This window comes from Apium graveolens, chromosome 1 (genome assembly GCF_009905375.1).
Source record: "Apium graveolens cultivar Ventura chromosome 1, ASM990537v1, whole genome shotgun sequence".
Taxonomy (NCBI): domain Eukaryota; kingdom Viridiplantae; phylum Streptophyta; class Magnoliopsida; order Apiales; family Apiaceae; genus Apium; species Apium graveolens.
The window spans coordinates 177,855,390-177,867,077 of NC_133647.1; the positions used below are offsets into that span (position 1 = coordinate 177,855,390).

An 11,688-nucleotide genomic window follows, 5' to 3' on the forward strand; every position below is an offset into this window, starting at 1 on the left:
CTTGGTTCCGCCGCTTTCTCCTTTTGCTTAGATTCTTCACCTCTAATTTCAGCTTCTACTTCTTTTGCCTTTTCAGCATCAGCTACTTTTCCAGACCTTAAGGTAATAGCCTTGACTTGCTCTTTAGCTTCCTTCCTGCCTGGTACTTCCGTGTCACTGGGAAGAGTGCAAGGTTGATGATTGAACACTGCATTGGCTAATTGACCAATTTGATTTTCCAAGGTCTTGATAGAAACCGCCTGACTCTTGCACAACAGCTTAAGTTCCTCAAAATCAGCACTAGTAGGTGCAGCTGCACTTCCCTGTTGAGGATATGATTGCCTTGTAGTATACTGCTGTGGTTGCTGGAATCCAGGTGGATTAAACTGTTTACTCACTCCTTGCTGATATGGTGGCTGAATAGCATTCTGATTATTCCCCCAGCTGAAATTTGGATGATTTCTGTTGTTAGGATGATAGGTCGCTGGCACAGGCTGCTGTTATCGCTGATCATTATTCACATACTGAACAGATTCGTTTACAAGAGAACACTGATCCGTAGCATGAGAACCTGCACAAAGCTCACAAACCATAGCTATTTGATTAACTCCATACGTAGCCAGAATACCTGCTACCTTGCCTGACATCATCCTCTGAGTTGGGTTTTGATGCTCATTTGCAGCCATCGTCTCGATAAGATTATACGCCTCAGTATAGCTTTTAGCCCATAAGGCGCCTCCAGCTGCTGCATCGAGCATGGGCCGAGATTGGGCCCCCAAACCATTATAGAAACCAGTGATCACCATCCAATCCGGCATTCCATGATGTGGACATTTTCTCAACATTTCCTTGTAGCGTTCCCAAGCCTCGCACATAGATTCTGTAGGTTGCTGCGCAAACTGAGTAAGAGCACTCCTCATAGCAGCAGTCTTTGCCATCGGATAAAACTTCACCAGAAACTTTTGCGCAAGATCTTGCCACGTAGTGATGGACCCAGCTGGTTCAGAATGTAACCAGTCTTTAGCCTTGTCCCTTAGTGAGAATGGGAAAAGCCTCAACTTGATAGCCTCATCAGTCACGCCATTATACTTAAAAGTGCTGCAGATCTCGACAAAATTCCTTATGTGCATGTTGGGGTCTTCAGTTGCCGCTCCTCCAAAAGAAACAGAATTCTGCACCATCTGAATAGTGCCCGGCTTGATTTCAAAGGTGTTAGCTTGAATAGCCGGATGAAGGATGCTTGACTGAATGTCATCAATTTTAGGCCGAGAAAAATCCATAAGAGCTGGATCAGCTTGAACAATACGATCTCCCATATTTACTGGTTCTTTCTGCTCAGTTCCTGAATCCGAATCCTTAAAATCTAACTTCTCCGGAATATCAAGAACTTCGTCTGTCTCCTCAGCTGTATCTAAAGTCCTCTTGCGAGCACGAGAACGAGTTTGCATAAATGCTTGCTAAAGTACCTGAAACACAACCAGAAAAAATAAGTAACTACTACGTCCTAATCACTGAGTCCTAATGACCAATGATGGTAAGTACATAAACTAAACAAATACGCCGAGTCCCCGGCAGCGGCGCCAAAAACTTGTTTGGGCGAAAACACGCGCTAATATTCACGCAAGTATACGCGTTCGCAAGTAATATAGAATATTTTCTAGTTCGTTCCCTCAGAGACTCAGACTAAATTATTGTCTAATTAAACTCACTCACCAATGTATGATTACTTCTCAATGTTAAGATAATACACTTAAAATTGTTGATTAAATATTAACTATAATTAACTACTTAATTAACCACTTAACTAACACTTCAATTTATCAATAATAAAACACTCATGAGATCACAACTTCATTATTACTTCCTTCTATAGCCATTGTTATTACTTCCTTCTATAGCCATTGTTATTCTAAATCTCAAGATCCACCGTCGCTTCACACGAGATTACATAGAAGTAATACCATTCTTCCTTATCTCCTTCGCTTCTTGCGTAAAACACAATCTTCTTCTTCTTTTTTTTCCTTCTTGTGAAAACGTCTCAAATCTACTTATATAATAGTCCCATGAAACTCAGATTACATAGAAGTTGCAAGCCAAACAGAAGTAGAAGTCTAAAATAATTCAGCAAAATTCCCGACCCTGCGCGGCCACTCAGCATAGCTGCGCGGGCGCGCAGGTTGCTGCGCGGCCGCTCAGCATAGCTGCGCGGGCGCGCAGGCCTCCACTGGAAAAAATCCAAGTTTGCTCCGTTTCTTCGCCGTAATCTGCCCGTTCCTTTCCTCTCGCAATGGTGAACACATGCCAAGGCTTATTCTTGATGATTCCTCCCCCGAAATGCAACTAATACCCTGAAATGCATAAACACTAGAAAAACGCATCAAATACACAAAATACTTGATTTCAAGACACCAATTTAAGCCATTTTAAGATGTTCTAAGTGGTATAAAATGCCACTTATCAATAATAAATGTAGTCTTTATAACGATTAATAAATAAAACCAAGTACGAAACAATAGTAAGGTTCACAAATAAGAAAACTAGCATCCAAGTTACAACTTATAACAAAGATTCACAAGTAAAACAAGATCTTCTTCGTCTTCGTTGAATCGTGCTAACACGGTCTTCTTACAGCTCTCCTTGTGATATGGTTCATCTCTCTGTAAAAATGAGCTTATTTATGTATATATATAGCAGCCCCATGCAGAGTAGAAGTCTTCTGAATCAAAAGCCCAATAGAATCAGGATTTCTTTTCTCGACCTGGCGCGGCCGCGCGCTTGACCAGCGCGGGCGCGCTGGGCTTCTGCCAAAAATCAACTTTCTTTTTTTTCTTGCAGATTTAAGCCGGTCTTCGCGAGCTTTATTCCGTGGACACCATCCTAACACCATATTAGCATCAAATCAATGTTAATTCACCTGATTCTTAGATTAATGCCTGAAATGCAAAAATATTAGAAAACACATTAAAACACCAACAACTTGAGTACAAATGCACCAATTCAAAGCTTAACGGAGCGTAATAAAGTGTCATAAATGCCACTCAACACCTGCATCAGAAGCTATAATTTTATGTATTATTACTGCTACTTTAAATGAATATATTTCTTTTTTTGGTAGTAGAAAGCACCATCATTCTTACGTATTGACATAATACTGAATTTGCAACATGTATTCTTCTAAGCAGATGCTGACAATGCGACTCTGGGTTTTCACTCTTCCTCAGATAATGCACAAATTGAAGCAGAAGGTAGCTTATTGTGAGATTTTTTCCAATTTGAAATATACCTAATTTGGACAGCTTACATTATATCTTTAATCATATATTTGTTGTTCTGCTTAGATTATGGCATTAATGAACTGGAGTTGCACTCTTCCTCAGGTATTGTATTGCATATATTGCTAATTTGCATGAATGAAAACATGTAATAGTAAAGATTGAATTTGCAGCTCTATACATTATTACAACTTTATGTGTTTGTAATATTCCAATTTCTTTTTGGTATTATATTGTAAAGACTTCTCTGTAGAAAGCGACACAGACATTGAACTGATTGATACTTCATCTTCTTTCGAGGAAAGCAATGAAGGTCTGTAGTAATCTAGTTTGTGAAATTAGTCTTTTACACCTCTGTGAAACCTACTTAAAATGAAATGAAATACTCTGTAATTTGTAGATGAAGAACAAAAACATATGGTAAATGAAGACATAATTCTTGATGAAGAACCAACTTCTTTCGTTGTTGTACTTAAATATTCTCATGTTGACAATAAATGTCATGGCGCTGTAAGTTTACTAATACTTAAGGAAACCGTATATCAACATTTTCTGTTTTGTATATCTTTTTACAATTATCCAACTCTTGTTATATTGTAGTACATTGCAACTGCTTTAAGGCCTATATATTCTAACTGGGACAGAAGAACCAACACAACTTTGATGTTGGGCGGGAGACAATGGGTAGTGCAAGCATTGCGAGTAGCTCGTCAGTGCCGTTTTGGAATTGGATGGGATGACTTCATTGGTGATAATGAATTAGATGCACATACTGAATTGTTATTTGTGTACTTGGGTCAATATCGGTTGGAAGTGTTAGTTATTAATTAGTGAGTTATTTGTGATTTAGTATTGGTATGTAGTAATGAATGGCTAACTTGTGCACTCTTCGATTTGTGATCGTACACATTGGTGGATAAACTAAGGTTGTTTTTGCTTCTTTTAAGCATTTGAGTTGTAGACTTTTTTTTAATATCATGTTCTTTAGTTATAAGGTACTTAATATGAATTAGCTTCTTTTAAACATCAACTCAATTATGAATATGGTGATAATAATAGTAGTGGCTAATGTCCAGCAATTAGGTAAAATTCGCACAGAGTACTAATGTAAGACAAAAAAAAATATTGTCTTAAGTGAATTACATGTGGATAACTTGGTTTCATAAAAAATAATGATTTTGTTATTTGTACTTTATGAGAATTTAAATAATGTTTTTTATATATAATTAATAAGAGAATATTATTAATAGTAACAAAAAATATTTTTAAATTAAAAGTTAAATTAATGAGAAGAGCTAATTTTATTAAATATGAAATTAGAAGTACATTGAAGAGTGGCGAATTCATAAGTTGAGACTATTCCAATCGATGAGTTTACTCAATTCCAAGAATTCCTGGATCGATGTACAAAAATAAAAAATCAAGAAGCATTTTTTGTATGTTCATTATAGCAATGAAGAATACTCAATTAGATATGCATTAGTAGAGCGTTTGTGGAAAGAATATAATATTTCTGATATGTTGCTGATCCAATTTTAAAATTCTGAAATCTTTATTATATAATTAATAAGAGAACGTAATTAATATTAACAACATTTATTTTTTAACTTGAACTTAAATTAAGGAGCCAAATTTTTTTTACTAAATTTTAAATTAAATTAAATTGAAGAATCATAAATGCCGAATGCAGAAGCAATTTTATATTTCAAGTCAAAGATTTCTTGGACCACTTCAGAAAAAAGTAACCAGGAACATATTGCACTTAAAAATTAATTAATTGACCATTTGTGGGAAGAACATACTATTTCGGAAATATTTTATGTTACACAAATCTTTTGATAAACCCTTTTGATTTTTATCTTTACGCTTAAACATATAAATGCAATTATATTTTCTGGATAAACATATTTGATTTTTAACGTTGCTATGTTATTTTTTCCAAACCTTCGATTTTCAATTAAATAACGATTTAAGGCATTATTGGTGTCAAATAACCTTCAACTTACTATTAAAATCTAATAATTTAATATTTATTAGGTTACATATTTATTTATTTTTGGTAAAAAAGGGGACATAAATGTAATTACATCATTTTCAAAAAACTTGTGGGTCGTCTCTTCATTACCTATGTCTGTTCATTACCTTTAAAAAAACTATTCATTTTCTACCTCATCATTCACTGAATACATCAAACCTTTGAGGTTCCTTGTCTTGGACAACTAAACAGACAATCCAATGCATGTCACACACGTGCCTACCGAGCTTCTCACAAATTTCCTATTAAAGCCAACTTCATCAAACATAATCTTTTTCATTCAACATTTTCCTACAAATCATATTTCTTACTCTGCTTCTATACACGCCATGGCATCTGCAAGTAATATCAGGTGATTCCTCTTACTTACGCATCAATACAGATATGTACATATATATTCTCCTTTCCATGCTAAAATGATCTGCATTCCTAATATTACTTTACCTTGGCTTCTTGTAAGTTGATCTGCCCCGCCTGTATGTAGTAGTCTGTTAACCATTTCAGTTATTTTCTCCAATTCATGGTCTTACTTTTATACCTATCTGTGTTCTAAGTTTTTATGTGGTTTGTAACTATATATGTATCTACTGTTGTAAATGTATGCAATCTGGTTCTTTTAAACTTCTAACTTTTATAGTATTATGTTAACCCTTTACTAAATTTGGTCCACTTCATGCGTATGCCTATTACATTGAACAGTTTAAGTGCTAATAGGCTAGGTAAAAGTAATTTGTATTACTCTTCTGGGTTAACCGTTAATGCTTTTATCAACATGAAACTATGAGTGTATAACAGTTCTAATTACACTACCACATCACTATGATCCACAATACACAAACTCACTCAAAAAAATATCAATCATTTCTATGAGTGAATACAATAAGCTTCCAATCTCATCTTGATGACTTGATATGTTTAATTTTAAATCTCAACTTCTGGCTTTCAATAGTTTCCTATCATTTTTAAAGTGTTTTTTTATTTTATTTTTCATCTCCTATGAAATGGACTAAACCACTTTCTCCTAACAGTGGTAGCAGTTCACAGGAGGCCGACAGTAGCAGAAATGAGAACCGGAGATTCTTGAAGTCGGAGAATATGGAGAAGAGCATGACCAATCTGAATGTTAACTTGGAGGCTGTGTCGAGGATGGGGGAGGCGCTGGGGCAAAGCCACATGCAGTTTACTGGGAACATGATGATGCAACAGGAACAGTTCAACAACAGCTTCCAGATGCAGCAGCAGCTCCTGCTTAAGGAGATTCGTTTTCTTCGGATTGAGCATGCTGAGATCCGGGGGAAGTTGAATGGATGGTGCTGAAGCCGTTAATGTATGGGTGGTTTTCCAGTTTATTCAAGTTTGTTAAGTTTTAATTATGTTAATTATTTGAACTATAATGTTTGCAATTCCGAAACTATGGCTTTTTAATTTGATAAAGATATGGAAGCCTTGTAATGTGGTTTAATTTTCATATATATTTCTATGATTTTGTTATGCATTAAATTGGTATTAGTTTGCAATAACTTGAAATGAGTTAGTAGTGCTTGTATTAGTTTGCATGTCTAAATAAAGCTTCCAACAAACTACCCACATAATAGACAGAGTACTGAGTAAAGGTTCTGAACTAAACACATATTCTTAATAGTGGGAGACCAACAATTAGGATGTTTGTGGGTAGTTTGTAGTTAAACGGAGTAAAGACTGGGTACTCACCCTAAAGCATTAGTTACCTATACATTATTACTGCCACAAAGTAAAGTAAAGTGTAACTAAGTAATTAGGTGTGGGTAACCTCGAGCCATTCAAATAGAGTAGCTGTCATGTACTGTCAAACCAATTTAAAAAACAATTGATTACTGCCAAGTATAAGATCCTTCTTTCGGTTTTATTAAGTTTATTTCAACCTTTCCTATATTTCTTGTTTGGAATTCACAGAAATGATGATGTATCTCTACATACATATAAATTTAATATTTTCTTCAGTCCATTCAATAAAATATGTCTTCCAAAATTTATATTTTTGTCACTTCAATTATTGTTATTTCTGCTTATTTTGGAATTAATATTTGGGTAATATTGCTCATTTATTTATATTCCGCCTACAGACGATAAGTGTTTTTAGGCCGGCACTATAAGATGATTTTCTAACTTTTAAAAAGTTGTATATTATTTTCTACATAATTTTTCTCGGTTAATTTCGTATATATGATTGAATAATTTTTTCCTATTTTTGATATTTTTTTTAGGTCTTAATCATACTTTAAAAAAATGATATACCATAATTATATTTACTACATCTTTATTACAATCCATTAAAGTTAAATAACCAATTTTTTTAGGAAAAATCTATTATATTGGCCCAAATTAGAAGATATTATTTATAGAAGGAAAGGAAAAATATAAATTTAGCATGGTTATTTAGTAGTCCATTTTATTTTCTTAATTGAAGAAATCTTGTAACACCCCCAGATCCGGGGTCGGGGATCCGGGTCGTCACGGTCTTTCTTTCCACAATATCACTTCACTTAATTAATAATAAATAACCTCATGCTGTGACCCCACACTAACACACACCACAACCCGTTATAGTCTCAGAGATGAAATTGAAATAAGTACAAGTCTTTGAATCCACAATTTAAAATTATTACAACCCAAAATGATTACTTGATAATTTACAGTTAATTGCCATTATCTGCCACAAGTTATAATTATACATAATTTGATTCTCAAAAGTAGATGGTCTGAACTACAATGGATCTACCTCTGCAGCTATAGCAGCTACAACATCATCGGGAAGACGCGGGGCGCTTCCCACGCGCTTGCGCTGGGTCTGCTGGAGTCTGGCCATCTCTCCTAACTGTTGTTGTGTGATGAAGAAATAAAGCAAGAGTGAGCCTTACAGCTCGCAAGATAATACATAGTGATAACAATAATATAAGTATCTAAATGGATACTCACTAGAATCTTTATCGTGTGTAAGATAATTACTTACTAGATATAATGTAAAAACAAGGAATGAAGTTACCAATACTTCACCACACTTATATCATTTATAAAGCTACTTGAACTACCACCGTTCAAAGTATTATAAGTTTTAAGAAAAACATCCCATAGATGAGACCACAAGTTAAGACTTGAATAGATTCCATCTTTGAAATATTATTGAATGAAAAAGTTATGAGATACTTTATTAGTCCCGATATATATATATATCCACATATATATATCTCTAAAACATTTCCTGGAACCTCTGTTATGTAAAGTATGAACAGAGTTTGAAACATCCAATGAATTTTGGAAAGGAAAAGAATTTTGGCATAAACCAGATATCTTGCTGATCAGGCAAAGATACCCATTAGTAACTTTTTCTACTAGTAGATGGACGAATTCCCCACTGGTCATCACCCTGGCCGCATTAGGACCTATGCTGGACTGCCACTCAGCCACTTATGCATTTGATGGACTCCCACTGAGCCACTTACACTATCATGGACGCCCACTGAGCCCATGTTGCTTATGCCGACTCAATAGATGGACTTACTTCCCGAACGTTGGGTAAGTAATCAATTCATTTACCAAAACTGCAACCTTGTTGCGAATATAAAATACACCACAGAGCCGGATCCCTCAGGTTTTAAGCGAGTATTTAAATCCCCTTAAAAAGGAAGATCTTAAATATAAAAAATGAGTTTTGGGATCCGCTCTAACTTTTAAAAATCATTTTGAAGACTCGAAAACACTTTATAGAGTGTTTGGAGTAAAGTTGATTTAATGAAGTAAATCAGTCCCCAGAATATTTAGAAAATGACTGAATATTATTAATTAAATAATATTCCCATAAAGAATAATCTTTATAAAAATAATTGAAGTAGAAGTATTAAAACTTATACTTGAAACGAGTATTAAATAACCAAAGATATACTTATATGAAAGTATTATCTTCATTTGAATAATCGAAAATAAGTTTGATTATCGAAACATTATTCTTTAATAAAATACAGAATATATCTCAGCAAATAATCAGAGTCATAGATCCTCAAATGAATATTCAATTAATATTCATTAAATAATATAACTGAGTCATAAGTCCTCGAATGAATATTCAAATAATATTCAAATAATAAAATAAAAGGAATCATAAGTCCTCGAATGAATATTCAAATAATATTCAAATAATAAAATAAAAGGAGTCATAAGTCCTCGAATGAATATTCGAAATAATATTCATTAAATAAAATAAAGTTTAAAGTTTATCGAATAAACCTTATTCGATTAATAGTTTGGAAAACTATAACCATATATATATATAAATATATATATATATCCATATCCATATATACAAAATCTACTCGGGATCCTCGACTCCCGGTTTTAGAAAATATTTTCACCTTTGGGTCCCTATACTAAGGGTATATGCAAGATACCGCTATCCTCTAGCATAGGTATTATCAACTGAACCAACAGATATATATTTCAAGAATATGAAACAGGCATGCATATATACCATATCACATGCTACAATATATCGCAAGAATTTGCTAAATAACCAACATGCATCTATCGCAAGATAATGCATATACAAGTGTATACATCACAACAACAGTATAACGGATAGAATACTTGCCTGAGCGACTTGGGGGTGAGAAAGGCTCGGGACGAGTCTGATAACCTATAAACAACAAGTAAGTTGGAATTAAACCAAAGTCACTTGTAAATCTATACTTTAACTAACTTAGATTCTAACACTTGTTTTGCGCTCACCGATTCGCTTAAGTCACTCGGGTACCCGCGGCTCCACCATTTTTAATAATTTAACCTTTACGAGTTTTAAAGCGATTCCTTCGCGAATGACTTACCAACTGCCTAACACACTTACCATAAATGTTTCATACATTAATTAACCCTTTTTGGTCTTTAACCTACATTTCAAAGTAAGGCGAGGGAAAAAGTTTCGTTCGCGAAACGCCGTTACTTGAAACGGTCGTTTCTCCTAAACCGTGCATCGGAATCGAACGAACTACATATCAAAACGAAGCTCGTAACATGAGCTATCTAAACATGGCAGTGGTCATAATCTAGCAGGTGGTTCTCGGGTCCTAATGCTATGCACAAAAACAGTCCAAAGAAAATCGGACGTTACGACGGCTATGTTTACGCGATTTCCAAATTTTAAACCATACAAAACCAACCACAAACCAACCTCAAATCCAACATACAACAAACATCCATCCTTATCACATCATAACAACCCCAACCAATTCAATTTAATCATTCATACTTATGCCTAAACTTAACTTTAATCACACTTAAGTTCCTTTAAATCAAAACCACAACAATTACCATTCCATTTCACTACCATTCCAAATCCCAAACTCTAAATCATAACAACAAGCTACAATATCAACCCACTAATCAAAATCATCTTATAATATATAGGAATCTAGGGTTTGGAGATGGTATACCTTCCTTGAAGTGGTGGGTGGAGCTAGGAAGCCTTAAGAAGCTTTGAGAAGTCTTAAGAATGCTTGGATCTTCAAGAAAAACAAGAAAAAGTTCAAGTTAAAAACTTGAAAACACTATTCATTGTCTTCTTCTTTGATTAAATGAAGAAGATTGAGAAAGAATTAATGGCTTAAACTCATGATATAGTCCTAACTAAGCATGAAGATGATTAGGGAATTATCTTACCAATTTAGGAGGCTTGGATCTTGAGTTTTGAAATTCTATGCCTTTAAAAATGCTAAAAGCCGAGAGCAAATGAAGAACTCATGCCTTGGTTGCTTTTGATTTTTGATGGAAATGATTTTTACTTGGCTTGGTTGACTTGTTTTGTATTTGATTTAGTAAATTACCTTCTTGCCCTTGAAATTGTGTGGTTACAAAGCTACCACACCTCCTTCCTTCCCATGTCATGCTTATGTCATCCTCATGATGTCATCCTCCCTTCCTTGTCCTCTTTCTATTGGTTGGATGACATCATTCCCACTAATCCCTTTGATTAACTTCCTAATCGTTTGCCTAATGACCAGCTGATCTGTTATACTGGTTTCGCTTAACTTTCGTTCTCGTTTATCGTTTGAAGGATCATACCTGGGATCTTATTACTTAGGTTCCCTTAACCTTTCTCAATACATTATATTCCTTTTTATGATCCTCTATTATAATCCTTTAATTTAAATCCTTTTTATCCTGTTACCTTATACTCAATTATCTCCGTATCTTGTGGATTTCCGGGAAAAACCAAAGTGTTCGGAATTGGATTCTGACGATCTTTACATACACTTATATACTTCATAGAGTACTAATAATATCCCAGAATATCCATAACAGAACCCCTACATAGTGTGGCGTGAAAAGTTTTCTCATTCAGCTAAAACACTATTCACAAGGGTTACAAAAAGTTGA

The 11,688-nt window shown here is 34.5% G+C and overlaps 1 non-coding gene across 1 annotated transcript; it reads left to right on the forward strand.

Moving 5' to 3' along the window:
* Positions 1-795: 795 nt before the first annotated feature.
* On the forward strand, positions 796-902 carry LOC141679729 (small nucleolar RNA R71). Its single transcript, XR_012558170.1, has one exon. It is a non-coding gene; the product is annotated as a small nucleolar RNA R71 (small nucleolar RNA).
* Positions 903-11,688: the final 10,786 nt, after the last annotated feature.